The sequence below is a fragment of the Oryzias latipes genome, chromosome 7, assembly GCF_053564925.1.
Source record: "Oryzias latipes strain Hd-rR chromosome 7, Olatipes_Hd-rR_3.1".
NCBI lineage: Eukaryota > Metazoa > Chordata > Actinopteri > Beloniformes > Adrianichthyidae > Oryzias > Oryzias latipes.
This window is the reverse complement of record NC_136243.1, coordinates 19,479,848-19,493,560: the sequence shown is the minus strand read 5'-3', so window position 1 is coordinate 19,493,560 and position 13,713 is coordinate 19,479,848.

The following is a 13,713-nucleotide window of genomic DNA, read 5'->3' as shown; positions in this document are numbered from 1 at the left end:
TTCGTGTGTGTCCTCCGTAGTCAATGTTATTTTTCTTGAGCTACTCTAAAAAAACTCCTGTTGGGCTTCTGGCCTTTGTCAAGGACATCTTTTTCTAGATGAGACAAGATCAAGACTGCATAAAGTTTTTTTCCCCCCGTTTTGGTTCTGAGGAGGGAAAAAAAAAGAAAGCTAGGAATTCTTTCCGGGGTCTTAAATCCTCAGCTGAGGTATACCAAGGACACTAAGCATTGAACCCAAAGCCACTCTGCCTGATAATCAGTGGGTAGGGGTTTAGATTGTTGGAGTTCAACTGCCAAAACTAATCTTGTCAAATACTGTGTCAAATGCCTGACATGTTTTGACTGATGCGTTCTGTCTTTGCCAGAGTTGTCATCAAGTGGTTGTGCATGACGTACATCATAACAGTTGATTGTCATGGAGGTGGAGTTACCTGTCAGACTTTGACAGGTAACAATCAACTGTTTTTTATGAACGTTATGTACAACCACCTGATGATGAGTCTGACAAAGACGAAACACGTGCGTTGAAAAATGTCAGATTTAAACCCATGTCTGTCTGACAATAAAAGAACCAAGAAGTCTTAAGACAATATATCACTTTTTTTTAAAATGAATGTAGGGTTTTTGTTATCTACCTTTTGGTGCATCCCCACAGGTGTAACCAAGGTGGTTTGGCAGAGATTTTTATGCCTGCCTGACACAATCTTGTATTTTGTCCATGCTGGGGACCGGCACGGGGAGGGGTCTTGCCTGTGGAACCCTCACTGGATTAGGCTAATTGCCGCCATTGGGAATTGAAACCTGATTTTCCGTGTACTAAGGTCTGCTCTTAACAAAATCAGCTATCCAGCTGCCTTCTTAGCAAGGTAAGCCGTTCAGTTTTAATGACCCACTCAATGAAAATTACGTTTTTAGCATCTTTCTCACAAAGTAGGACATATATTAAGAAAAATAAATATTAATTAAAGCTACAAGTAGCATTTAGCGGGCCCGAGCACGTGCCACCGCCTGGCACGAGCGACCGCCCCGTGAGCAACGCCCTGCTCGAGCCATTCTCGTCGTTTTTTCTTGTCCATTCTGGAGCTCCAAGCTAATGTTAATATGACAGCAGCCTGTGGGGGGGGGGGGGGGGGGGGACTATAATCTGTTGCCTTAAAGGACAAAGACTTTTGCATATAGCATGAAAAAAATTCTTAAATCTAAGCCTCGTTTAGACCTGCTCATTTTCTCATCAAGTAGAAGAAGGTTTTTATCAGATTAAGAAACAAGCAATGATGATAATTGCTATCACTGTTCCTAAGAATGAGAACAATAGAACTCATTCAATTTCCACTACAATGTCTAGATGAGTGTCAGCTATGTCTGATAACTTGGCCAATTAGCTGGACCGGGATCTTACAACGTGCAGGTGGTTTAACGTCCAGTGTGATGAGTCTGTGGACGGCAACAGTACAGCATAGCTTTTGGTTTCCACAAGAGAAGAATTCCTGACACATCTGCCCTAACAGACAACTACAAGAGGAGTTGAAATGTATAACACGGTGAAGGAGTTTTTGTGCAGAAAAAGGTACAATTAGAAAAGCTGGTAGCCATACCTGCAGACGGGGCTCCTGCTATGATTGACCGACAAACAGGTTTCATCACTCACTGTAAAGCTGACCAAGACTTTCCAAAATGTCTGCATTACTGCTGCTTCTTTCACCAGTAGGCCTTATGTGCAGAAGTGATTGGCTCTGGACATATAATGACTCCTATTGTGAAAATCATAAAAAACCTCAGCTGCAAAGCAAAACAGAACAGGATTTTTAAGGTGCTATTGGTGGAGATATCTGCTGAATATGGTGAATATGAATATGGTGAATCTGAACTTGTATTCTTGACTGACATTACTGGAAAACTAAACCACTTGATCTGCGAGCTGCAAGACATTGGCAAAACTATTTTTTTTTGACCAGCCTGCCTGAGCCAGTGTTTTTCTTGTGGGGATCTTTTCTGCCAGGGCTTGCCAGCTTGGTCAGTGGATGTTGCTGCAGTTGTCTCCCTTGCTGGGACAGCTGGAGTTAAACACAGCAGCCTCACAGCTGTGAAGTGGACCCCGTTGCTGTCCCAGTCTGGATGGGCACTGTGGCGATGTTCCAATGGCCAGGCTGGCTCCTGGTATAAAGAGATTCCCAATTACCATTTCCTAACCGCAGAGCCAAGGATGTGTTTACATGTTTAGGTCAAAAATGTGATGAACAGCTTCATGTTGTCTATTGATGTAAGTTTAAACCTAAACATGTTTCCCTGTTACTAATCCAGTTGATGTGGTTCTCCATCTGTGTCTAGGTGATAGAAAAGCATTTTTTTATATTTAGAGCTCCAAGCAAACAAACAGTTGTCTATATAAGAGCTTTTACAATTGTGGACTTTTAGCAGGTCTCTGAATACATGTGACCAATGTATAATGGATTTTCACAGACTTTGTGTAAAACTGAAGGTGACAGAGACTTTGGAGAAGTGGCTACATTGCTCTGGACTTCTTTGTTTCATCCACAGAAGAGTAAAATATGTGATTGATTTTGAAAAGCTGCTGAAAAATGTATCTTTTTAAAATTGCAATTTCTAATTTGGGTTTTACATTTTGTGTTCCATTTTTTGTGATTGTATTAGAAAGATTTGTTATTTATTTGGTGTTTAAAGGTGGTACATAATGTATATACATAATCTTCTTAGAGACATTTGCTATGTGTTGTGTTTGTTGTCGTTGTAGTTTAATTTCTTTGGATGTATTGAAAGGAAATGAAAAGAAGTTGCAGCATTGATTAAAAAAGCATAAAAGAGACATTTACTGTCTGATGTTACATCTGTAGGAGTGTACTGAGGCTGGGTTTTGTTTTGGAGCACATTCATATATTTTGTTTGTAAAAAAAAAAAAGATAAAATATAAAGTTAATTGTATTTTGGATGAATAAAAAAGCAATGATTAGTGCTAAGGATGTATAAAAGACAAACAAAACAAAGGAAATTGCTGTATTTTAGTGTTGAACTAGGCTTTCTAACTGTTCTACTTTCTGTCTGCCACTCCTGGCTAATTTACATGTGAGCACACAGCCGGGGGTTGGGGGGGGGGCTAACTCCACTCCTGCAGCAGGGGAGACTGATGAAAAGCTTGAGGATGTAAGATTGAATAAATAAAATCCTAGAGTTGACCAGTTCATTTTATAAATGTAAATATTTTTTATTTTGGTGCTGATAAACTAAACAGTTGTTATGATAAAAATATTTGCTTGAGTCAAAATGTCCAAAAATTTGCTTTCAGCACAATAGGGTGATTAAGGTGGTTAAATGTTTCTCGTACGTATAGTGCTGCTTTTCAAACATGGAGCTTTGTAGGACGCATCTAATTCTGAAATCTCAGCTTCCTGAGACAAACGGCTGATTTCCTATGAAGCTTGATTATATGATCATGCTTCATGATCATTTATGAACATATATAGCTCGTCCAAAATTCTCATATCCATGGGTTCAGAATGGAAGTTTCATCAAATCTATTTAATTTCAGTGAGATCAGACAAGGAATGTGAACGTGAGAGCAACATTTGTGCATGGCGAGATACCCAACTTCGCCGCTCTGTCACGACCACACCCCCGCGTTGAAAGATTTGTTTTTCATCAGAGTAAACTTCAATGGTTTTTCAACAGGTGGACGTCATTTTGAGGTGTGTTTGCTCATCCTACTTGGAGCAGTGATGCTCCAAGTAAAACATGTCATTTCCTGTTGCCAACAGGTGGCGCTACACCTGTTTCGGATTTTTCCACTGCAGATGTGTTCAAAGTCAGACTACAATCATGCACAACAAATTTGGATCAGATTAGATTATTTATGGCTGAGTAATGGCCATTTTTCTTTTCATGGCGTGATTTCGAAACGACCTCAAATTTTGACGCGCCGCCACGGTCACAAACAACCGTAAAAACTTAAAAGCTTCGCAATTTAACATCGGACATGTGTTTAGTTTACAAAACCAAAGTTTGGAGTCATTGTTCAAAAATCTCTAGGAGGAGTTCGTTCTAGAACGAGGCCTGCAAATGACCAAAATACAGCAAAAATGACATATTGACACCAATATAGCAGACTTCCTGTGCGACTGACAGCTTGGTCCCAAGAGACTTTTTTGTAGGTTTCTATCTGATGAACATGTCCTGTAAAAATCAAGCTTGTATGTTAAAGAACATGGCGGGGCTCTCAAAAACAAACATGGTAGGTGGCGCTATTGAGCCGTTTTTTGTTCACCCATGCAAGTGCTGTGTATCTAAGTTGGAGATATGTAAGAGGCCTCTCATTCTGAAATCTCAGCCTCGTGATACAAACGGCTGATTTTTTATGAATTTTTAATTATCTGACTGCAACGCAATCAACCACTTCCTGTTTGGTGGTGGCTTGCGCAGGCACCGTCAGGTGTACACCCATGAAACTTTAGACGATGAGAGAAGACCCTTATGAGTATCTCCTGTTGTAATTTTATGAATGTCGGACAAAGCACAGAGAAAAGATAGGTCAGAATGTGACATAAAATGTATTTGTCAATATCTAGGTGGCGCTATGGAGCTCGTCCAAGATTGTCATATCCATTGGTTCAGAATGGAAGCCTCATCACCTCTATTGAATTTCAGTGAGATTGGACAAGGAATGTGCACGTGAGAGCAACTTTTGTGTGCATGGCGAGACGCCCAACTTCGCCGCTCTGTCACGACCACACCCCCGCATTGAAAGTTATGGCTTTTTATCAGAGTAAACTTCAATGGCTTTTCAACAGGTGGACATCATTTTGAGGTGTGTCGGCTCATCCTACTTGGAGCAGTGATGCTCCAAGTAAAACATGTCATTTCCTTTTACCAGCAGGTGGCGCTACACTTGTTCTGGATTTTTCCACTTCTGATGTGTTCAGAGTCAGACTACAATCATGCATATCAATTTTGGATCAGATTGGATTTTGCATGGCTGAGTAATGGCCATTTTTCTTTTCATGGCGTGTTTTCAAAATGACCTCCATTTTCGACGCGCCGCCACGGTCACAAACATCCGTAAAAACTTAAAAGCTTCGCAATTTAACATCGGACATGTGTTTAGTTTACAAAACCAAAGTTTGGAGTCATTATTCACAAATCTCTAGGAGGAGTTCGTTCTAGAGCGAGGCCTGCAAATGTCCAAAATGGAGCAAAAATGACATATTGACCTCAATATATCAGACTTCCTGTGCGAGTGACAGGTGGGTCCTTTCAGACTTTTTTGTAGGTCTCCATCTGAAGAACATGCCCTGTAAAAATCAAGCTTGTACGTTAAAGCGTATGCGGGGCGTCGGGACAAAAGTCACTGTAGGTGGCGCTATCGAGCCGTTTTTCTGCGCCCATGCCAATCTCCTATAAAATACGAAATTTTTCGCGACTCCTGATGTGTGTGCCAAATTTGGTGAGTTTTGGGGTATGTTAAAGGCCTCAAAAAGGCGACTCTTCCGGTAGAATAATAATAATAATAATAATAATAATAATAATTAAAGCTACAAGTAGCATTTAGCGGGCCCGAGCACGTGCGACCGCATGGCACGAGCGACCGCCCCGTGAGCAACGCCCTGCTCGAGCCATTCTCGTCGTTTTTTCTTGTCCATTCTGGAGCTCCAAGCTAATGTTAATACGACAGCAGCCTGGGGGGGGGGGGGGGGGGGGGGGGGGGGGGGGGGGGGCTGTAATCTGTTGCCTTAAGGGACAAAGACTTTTGCATATAGCATGAAAAAAATTCAAGCAATGATGATAATTGCTATCACTGTCCCTAAGGATGAGAACAATAGAACTCATTCAATTTCCACTACAATGTCTAGATGAGTGTCAGCTATGTCTGATAACTTGGCCAATTAGCTGGACCGGGATCTTGCAAAGTGCAGGTGGTTAACGTCCAGTGTGATGAGTCTGTGGACGGCAACAGTACAGCATAGCTTTTGGTTTCCACAAGAGAAGAACTCCTGACACATCTGCCCTAACAGACAACTACAAGAGGAGTTGAAATGTATAACACGGTGAAGGAGTTTTTGTGCAGAAAAAGGTACAATTAGAAAAGCTGGTAGCAGTGACTGCAGATGGGACTCCTGCTATGATCAATAGACAAACAGGTTTCATCACTCACTGTAAAGCTGACCCAGACTTTCCAAAATGTCTGCATTACTGCTGCGTCATTCACCAGCAGGCCTTATGTGCAGAAGTGATTGGCTCTGGACATATAATGACTCTTATTCTGAAAATCGTAAACAACCTCAGCTGCAAAGCAAAACAGCACAGGATTTTTAAGGTGCTATTGGAGGAGATGTCTGTTGAATATGGTGAATATGAACATTGTGAATCTGAACTTGCATTCTTGACTGACATTACTGGAAAACTAAACCACTTGATCTGCGAGCTGCAAGACAATGGCAAAACTATTTTTTTTTGACCAGCCTGCCTGAGCCAGTGTTTTTCTTGTGGGGATCTTTTCTGCCAGGGCTTGTCAGCTTGGTCAGTGGATGTTGCTGCAGTTGTTTCCCTTGCTGGGACAGCTGGAGTTAAACACAGCAGCTCACGGCTCTGAAGTGGACCCCGTTGCTGTCCCAGTCTGGATGGGCACTGTGGCGATGTTCCAATGGCCAGGCTGGCTCCTGGTATAAAGAGATTCCCAAATACCATTTCCTAACCGCAGAGCCAAGGATGTGTTTACATGTTTAGGTCAAAAATGTGATGGACAGCTTCATGTTGTCTTTTGATGTAAGTTTAAACCTAAACATGCCACCCTGTTATTAATCCAGTTGATATGGTTCTCCATCTGTGTCTAGGTGATAGAAAAGCATTTTTTTTTATATTTAGAGCTCTAAGCAAACAAACAGTTGTCTATATAAAAGAGCTTTTACAATTGTGCACTTTTAGCAGGTCTCTGAGTTCATGTGACCAATGTATGGTGGATTTTCACAGACCTTGTTTAAAACTGAAGGTGAGAGAGACTTAGAGAAATGGCTTCATTGTTCTGGAGTTCTTTGTTTCATCCACAGAAGAGTAGAATTGGTGATTGATTTTGAAAAGCTGCTGAAATAGTATCTTTTTAAAATTGCAATTTCTAACTTGGGTTTTACATTTTGTGTTCCATTTTTTGTGCTTTAATTGGGAAGCATTTGTTATTTGTTTGGTGTTTTTAAGGTTCTGCAAATATACACATCATTTTTTAGAGACATTTGTTATCAGTTGTGTTTGTTGATTTGTAGTTTAATTTCATTGGATGTATAGATGTCGTGTGGGGGGGAGGCTCGAGAGCAGGTAGGACCCAGGCGCAGAGACGGGAGGCAAACGGGTTCAGGGCAAGTGGGTTTATTTAACTAGCAAAAAGCGCTGCAGAGCAGGATGACAAAACTAAAAACAAAAACTTACTGTGGCATGGCAAGGGACATGGACGCCAGACAAGAAGACGTGATCAACATGAGCAGAAGTTAATGGACCAGCACAGGAGGAAGGGAGAGACAAGACTTATATACAGACAGGGCAGACAAGACACAGGTGAACACGATTAGGGCAGATGGGGACCAAAGGAAGTAAAACTCAAGAAACATGACAAGACAGGAAACCTTTCAAAATAAAACAGGAAACAGAACCAAACAAGACAGAACAAGAACTAAAGCGAAAAACAAGACAACAAACTGAAACCATGACAATAGAAAGGAAAAGAAGTTCAAACATTGATTATAAAAAAGGATATAAGAGATAAAAAAAAAGAAAAAGGAAAAGAAAAAAGATAAAATATTGATTTAATTGCATTTTGAATGAATAAAAAACAATGATTAATAGAATCAGAATCAGAATCAGAAATCAGAAAAAGTTTTATTGCCAGGTTCAGTAGAGCGCACTTTACAAAACGAGGAATTTGACTTGGTGTATAGTGCAATTAAGAATAAGTTAAAAATTAAGTTAACAACAACAACACACTATATACAGTAGAGTAAGGTGAATTAAAGTGGGAGCACAGATGGGCTGGGATGGTGGGGCCTGTAAGTGGCACCGACAGTCCTTTGGTGGGCGGGGGGGGAGGGGGGGTCACCTGGGGGAGTTGGGGTACTGTTCAGCAGGCTGACTGCAGTGGGGAAGAAGCTGTTCTTGTGGCGCGAGGTCCTGGTCCTGATGGACCGGAGCCTCTTGCCAGAAGGGAGGGGCCGAAAGAGATTATGTCCTGGATGAGAGGGGTTGGCTACAATCCTGGCTGCCCGCCTCCAGGTCCTGGAGATGTGCAGCTCCTGGAGAGACGGGAGGTGGCAGCCGATCACCTTCTCTGCTGAGTGGATGACGCGTTGCAGCTTGGCCTTGTCTCTGGCCGTGGCCGCAGCGAACCAGACTGTGATGGAGGACGTGAGGGTGGATTCGATGATGGCATCGTAGAAGTCTACCAGCATCTTTTCAGGGAGGTGAAACTTCTTCAGCTGCCTCAGGAAGTACATCCTCTGCTGGACCTTCTTAGTGATGGAGCTGATGTTCTGCTCCCACTTGAGGTCCTGGCTGATGATGGTTCCCAGGAAGCAGAAGGACTCCACAGAGGTCACCGGGGAGTCACAGAGGATGACAGGGGGGAGGGGGGCTGGGGCCTTCCTGAAGTCCACTGTCATCTCCACTGTCTTCAGAGCATTAAGCTCCAGGTTGTTAGCGCTGCACTATGACACCAGCCTGGCTATTTCACTCCTGTAGGCCAACTCATCTCCGTCAGAGATGAGGCCGATGAGTGTGGTGTCGTCAGCAAACTTCAGGAGTTTGACAGACAGGTGACCAGCTGTGCAGCTGTTTGTGTACAGGGAGAGTAACAGGGGTGAAAGGACACAGCCCTGGGGGTATCCGGTGCTTGTGGTCCGAGTATCTGAGACGAGCTTCCCCAGCCTCACATACTGCTGTCTGTCCGTCAGGAAGTCTGTGATCCACCTGCAGGTGGAGTCAGGCACATTCATCTTGGAGAGTTTTTAATACTAAAGATGTATGAAAGACATACCGAAAAATGTCTTTCAGTGTTTAACTGGCTGTCTTTGGATTATGCATGCCTGAGTAATGGCCATTCTTACTCCTCATCTCTCTGTTCACTGCTTGCTAATTTACATAGCAGGGGTCCCAGCAGGAGGGGGCGGGGTTGTAACACGACTCCTTCAGCAGAGCCAGGCTGAGAGAGGCTTTGACATGTAAGATGTTAGATGTTAGAATGCTAGATGTTAGAATGACCAGTTCATTGTATATCTATGAAAATATTCAGGGAGCTATGGGACATGTTCAGCTATAGGTGTGTGAAAATTGGTGTCGATTGTTGAAACATAAGTTACCATAAAAAAATGTTTGTTTGGAGTCTAGACAGATTTAACACAGGTTTTTGGATGAAAAAGGATTTTTTATAAATCATCTGTTACACTTTTAAGTCTGAAAAAAATATGGAAGGCAGCAAACACAGATCTCTACCGTTTTTAATTTTTTTGTGCTGATATTTGAAAGATAAGTTATGCAAAAAAATAGGTGTTTGCAGTTTTGCCTAAAAAGACGTTTTCGGACCTTTTTGGATCAAATGTTGTCTAAAAGTTCACCTGTAACTTCAATCATTCTGAATTTTTTTAGGAAAACTAAACCACTTCAACTGTGATCTGCAAGGCAATGGTAAAACTATATTTTTTATGGAACAGCCTGCAGTGTTTCTTGTGGGGATCTTTTCTGCCAGGGCTTGCCGGCTTGGTCGGTGGTTGTTGCTGTTACCAATCCAGTTGATATGGTTCTCCATCTGTGTCTAAGTGATATAATCAGAATCAGAATCGTTTATTGTCATTGTACATGGGGATACAATGAAATTGCAGCAGCCTTGGAGTGAAGGAGTTACATAAAATAAAAATAAAAATAGAATAGAAAAAGAAATACTGTATTTACAACTCTTAACAAAAAATGAACAATATGGACAGAAACTGTTAAATATTAAATATTTGTGAATAAAATAGAAAGGAATTACATGAGTTGCTGTGAGCACAGCTTAATAAATATCAAGTTATTGCACAGTGACCCGGTTAGACAGTCAGGATATTGCACGCATTGTAGTAAAATTAGAGTGAGGTGTGGTTGGTGGACGTATGTGCATTCCGTATGATAATTGCCTATGGAAAAAAGCTGTTTCTTAGTCTGTTTGTCCTGGTTCTGATGGACCTGTACCTCCTTCCAGAGGGCAGCAGTTCAAACAGAGGGAAAGCAGAATGGGTGGAGTTAGTGGTGATGCTAGTCACTCTGCTGATACAGCGAGACTGGTAAATGTCCTTCAGTGAGGGGAGGGGGCAGCCGATGATCCTCTGCGCTGTCTTTACCACTCTCTGGAGACTCTGCCGTTCTGCTTCAGTGCAGTGGGAAAACCACACTGTGATGCCATAGGACAGAATGCTCTCAATGGTTGAGCGGTAGAACGTTACCAGCAGCTCCTGGCTGACGTCGTTCCTCCTAAGTTTTCTCAGGAAGTGCAGGCGTTGCTGGGCCTTCCTGATGACAGTCATGGTGTTGTTAGACCATGTGAGGTCAGCAGAGATGGTGGTGCCCAGGAGGGTGAAGCTGTGGACCCTCTCCACACAGTTTCCATCGATGTAGAGTGGGGGTGGATCTGTTCTGTTCTGCAAACTGGTGGGGGACGAAGATTGGAGGGAGGGAGTCTTTGATGTGTCCCAGGAGCAGCCGCTCCAGACACTTTGTGATTACAGCAGTGAGTGCAACTGGGCGGAAGTCCGTGAGGAAGGCTGTGGATGAGGACTTTTTGAGTATCGGGATGATAGGGGATGACTTCAGGCAAGCAGGGATGAAAGCCTGAGCTAGCGACAGGTTGAAGATTTTTGTGAAGACCTGGGAGAGTTTATCGGCGCAGGCCCGCAGAACCTTTCCGGGAACTCCATCAGGTCCCGCCGCTTTCCTGGGGTTTACCCTGCTGAACATCCGTGCCATCCGTGCCACGTCCATAAAGGCATTGTTTTTATATTTAGAGCTCTAAGCAACCAAACAGTTGTCTATATAAAAGAGCTTTTACAATTGTGCACTTTTAGCAGGCTGAAAAAATTATCTTTTTAAAATTGCCATTTCAAATTTGGGTTTTAAAATTTGTGTTCCATTTTTCTGTGCTTGTATTGGAAGGATTTGTTATTATTTTGTTTAAAAGTGCTACATATTGTATATACACATAATTTATTTAGAGAAATTTTCTATAGGTTGTGTTTTTTGGTTTTGTAGTTTAATTTCATTGGATTTATATTAAGGAAAAGAAGTTGCAGCATTGATTAAAAAAGGATAAAAGAGACATTTACTGTCTAAGTCTTATGTTACATCTGTAGAACTGTACTGAGAGTTGGGTTTTGTTTTGGAGCACATTCATATGTTTTGTTTGTAAAAAAAAAAAGATAAAATATTAAGTTAATTGCATTTTACATGACTAGAAAAGCAATGATTATTCATAAAAATCTATGAAAGACATACAAAACAAATGAAAAAGAAGTCTGCCCTCCCTCTTGTGTCTAAACTATTGTCACCTCACTTCTGGGTTAGTTAGCATATAAACAGGCAGCTGGTGTGTGTGTGTGTGGGGGGGGGAGGGGGGGGGTGAAATTTGACTCCAGCAACAGGAAAGATTGAGGAGCAGGCTGCAGCATGAGGAAAAGACTGAACCATGTAAGAGGAAATGACATCCTACAGTTGACCAGTTCATTTTATATCTGTAAAGAATATTCAAGAAGCATTTAGACATGTTCAGCTATATGCGTGTTAAACTTGGTGTGGATATTTGAAGCATAAGTAATTTTAAAACACACTTGTTTGGAGTCCAGACGGAAAAAGCACAGGTTTTGGGATGAAAAAGGATTTTTTTAAAATCATCTGTTTCACCTGGACTTCTGAAAAAAATATGGAAGGCAGCAAACACAGATCCCTACATTTAAAAAAATAAATGGTGTTGATATATGATGATTAAGTTATGAAAAAAAATAGGTGTTTGTAGTTTTGCCTAAAAAGACGTTTTCGGACCTTTTTGGATTAAATGTTCTCTAAAAGTTCACCTGTAACTTCAATCATTCTGAATTTTTTTAGGAAGCAGTAGCACATAAATGCCTATGAAAGTTGAATTCTTGGTGCTGATAACCTAAACAGAATTTATGCTAAAAATCTTTGTTCAGTCCAAAATTTCATTAAAAAAATCAAGTGATGAAGTTTCTCGTAGACCCTATAGTGTTACATATCAAAGCTGGAGGTTATTAAAGGCATCTAATTCTGAAATCTCAGCTTCCTGAGACAAACGGCTGATTTATAATAAATTTCTATTATTTGGGTGCACATAATCGACCACTTCCTGTTACGCAGGCACCGTCAGGTGTACACCCATGAAACTTTACACGATGAGAGAGGACCCTTCTGAGTATCTCCAGTTTTAATTTCATGCACATCGGACAAAGCAAAGAGAAAATACAGGGCAGAATGTGCCCAATGCAATAACTAGGTGGCGCTATAGAGCTCGTCCAAGATTGTCATATCCATGGGTTCAGAATAGAAGCTTCATCATATCCATTGAATTTCAGTGAGATTGGACAAGGAATGTGCACGTGAGAGCAACTTTTGTGTGCATAGCGAGATGCCCAACTTTGCCGCTCTGTCACGACCACACCCCCGCATTGAAAGTTATGGTTTTTTGTCAGAGTAAACTTCAATGGCTTTTCAACAGGTGGACGTCATTTTCAGGTGTGTCGGCTCATCCTACTTGGAGCAGTGATGCTCCAAGTCTAACATGTCATTTCCTCTTGCCAGCAGGTGGCGCTACACTTTTTCCAGATTCTTTCACTGCAGATGTGTTCAGAGTCAGACTACAATCATGCATATCAATTTTGGATCAGATTGGATTATGCATGGCTGAGTAATGGCCATTTTTCTTTTCATGGCGTGTTTTCGAAACAACGTCGAATTTCTACGCGCCGCCACGGTCACAAACAACCATAAAAACTTAAAAGCTTCGCAATTTAACATCGGACATGTGTCTAGTTTACAAAACCAAAGTTTGTAGTCATTATTCACAAATCTCTAGGAGGAGTTCGTTCTAGAGCGAGGCCTGCAAATGTCCAAAATAGAGCAAAAATGACATATTGACCTCAATATATCAGACTTCCTGTGCGAGTGACAGGTGGGTCCTTTCAGACTTTTTTGTAAGTCTTCATCTGAAGAACATGCCCTGTAAAAATCAAGCTTGTACGTTAAAGCGTATGCGGGGCGTCGGGACAAACGTCACTGTAGGTGGCGCTATCGAGCCGTTTTTGTGCGCCCATGCCAATCTCCTATAAAATACGAAATTTTTCGCGACTCCTGATGTGTGTGCCAAATTTGGTGAGTTTTGGGGTATGTTAAAGGCCTCAAAAAGGCGACTCTTCCGGTAGAATAATAATAATAATAATAATAAACATTCGAATTACAATAGGGTCCTTGCACTCCGTGCTCGGGCCCTAATAAACATTCGAATTACAATAGGGTCCTTGCACTCCGTGCTCGGGCCCTAAAAATATGCTTCTGAGAATTTCTTAATTCAAAGTGTTGTGAATCAGGAGCAGATGAAAAAATGCCCTTGGAAAAAGATCGTAAGTGTGACGTACAGGTTACTAAGGCAGCCCACAAGCTCCCTGCTCCACTCCATTCTGATGCATCCACT